We start from the raw sequence: 2,295 nt of genomic DNA, 5'->3' as shown, positions 1-2,295 counted from the left end.
ACAGAACTAGAACAGAACTAGAACAGAACTAGAACAGAACTAGAACAGAACTAGAACAGAACTAGAACAGAACTAGAGCAGAACTAGAACAGAACTAGAACTAGAACAAAACTAGAACAGAACTAAAACAGAATTAGAACACAGCCGGTTTTTTATATAAAGCTCAATTCACAAGATTTACCCTATTTTCTCGATTGGACGTTCATTTAACAAACAGGAACTGACTTAGTTTTGGTATAAAAGTATGGTTTTGATGGAAAATTTCAAGGAAAAACTACATACTTTCTTCATTTTCTCAATTGAAGGCTCCATTAGAGAACTGAATCCTATTTCAAATAAAAAAACATTTTTTGGAATAAAACTCGATTAAAAAATTATTTTAGAAAATTTGTTGTTTTTTTTACCCATTGTTATCTAAAGTATTTTTCACATCAAACATTAATACTATATGAGTATTTATATGCCAAGACCACTTTTGACATTTCGCTAAAGACTCCTAGATGTGTATTTATCGTATTTATTTATTTATTTATTTATTTTGTATTTCTGTTCAGCCTCCGTATTTGGTGGCATCGAAAGTCTTACAATGCAACATGCCTGCAGCATCATACATTACTGCAACCACAACACATGTGGCGTCAATAACTTACACATATTCGTTTGACTTGTTTTTGCTGTTTATAATTCAGCGTTTATGGTTTTATTGTTTTTTTCTCAAAGTGTTTTCCAGAGTTTTGTTTTTTTTTTGTTTTTTTTTTTGCATACATTTTTTATACTAAGTAAATAACAAGTTTCTTCTTTTTTATTTCTATTATTTTTTTCTTTTATTTGCAATGTATGTATTATGGAAATATTTCAAATATTTAGCTAAATATTACACTAAGATGTTTGTTTAAACAAAAGTGTAAACTTTAGACCTGAACTATTATTTTTGTTTTAAAGAAGTCTTATTAATCATTTTCACTCTTTCTGAAATCTAATCAGCTTTTAAAATGTTACAGCAGAAACCATAGTAATATAACCTTATCAATGCTTTGGCCAGTTGACCCAAAATATTAATTGACCTGGAATGATTCATTATCTCATCAAGAGACGTTCGTCATACTTAAATTTTTCTTGACGCTAAAGAGAATTCGATAACAAGTTTATGGTCAGTAAAAGAAATTACAATCGCATAGTTTTAGGGACATTTGTAAGAAAATTTTCTCAGGAACAATTATTATTTATAATCGAAAGCTTATGAGGACCTGTCAGTAACAAGATCCAATCAATTACATACTAAATCCAGTCGAGGCACAATGTGACTACACATCTGGCATATGATGTGTCTTTATGAACAACAATAATAGTAAGTTAACCACATCAAAGACAAATTAATTGTTTAAAGAATGAAGAAACATATTATCAAGATACTTCCATCCGACAAGAGTAGATTACCCCAACACTATACTATACTAAGTTTGCGGTGATTAGAGGACATTGCAATAGTTTTATTTTACGACCATAAGCATTTACTTTATACACACAATGTCCTGCTACTGATAAAGATTCCACTACTTAATGAACTTTCAATTACCGCTTCACTTGATCTAATGGATTTTAGAATATAAAACAAAATCTTCTGAATGGACCACGAAGCAGCAGCTTTTATAATGAAATTATTTTAATGGATTTTCTAGTTTATTTCAAGATGTTCCCCTAACAGCAAAAACCACTAGGAAAGAGTTATTTTACCGCAAAATATTCATAAAGCTAAATATGGTCATTTAGGACCTTAGAAAAGAAAATGGCTGCTCTTACCTTTTAAATTTGTTAAAGTTTCTGACATGATGATACGTTCTCGTTTCTATTGTCTTATTGTTTTATATACATATGTACATGTATGCATGTATTTATCCTTTTTCTTTTTTAAACACAATTTAACTTTTACTATTCACTTAAATATTTTTTATTGTATGTTTTTTTATTTTGTTACTAAAAATTTTTCTTAAAAATTTTTCACAAGTTTAATTTTTTTCCGATTGCTTTTGTTTTTGTAAACATAACTGTCATTTGATCAACTCCTTTATAGTGCAGTGTTGCTTAGAAAAAGCACCTAAATTTATGTAAACAAAAAAAGTTCTACATTGAAGACGATTTTTTTGTTGTAAATAAATAAGATAAAAGATCAAGATAAGATCAAAAAAATCTGGCAACACTATGAGCGAGTGAACGTGTTTTTTAGCTGCGATCAACTAAATTTTCTTATTGTGAAAATCAATTTTATTAATATATAAAAGCAAAAAATGAAACTTT

The sequence above is a fragment of the Lucilia cuprina genome, chromosome 3 (genome assembly GCF_022045245.1).
Source record: "Lucilia cuprina isolate Lc7/37 chromosome 3, ASM2204524v1, whole genome shotgun sequence".
In the NCBI taxonomy this organism is placed as follows: domain Eukaryota; kingdom Metazoa; phylum Arthropoda; class Insecta; order Diptera; family Calliphoridae; genus Lucilia; species Lucilia cuprina.
Note: the sequence above shows the minus strand (reverse complement) of the source record.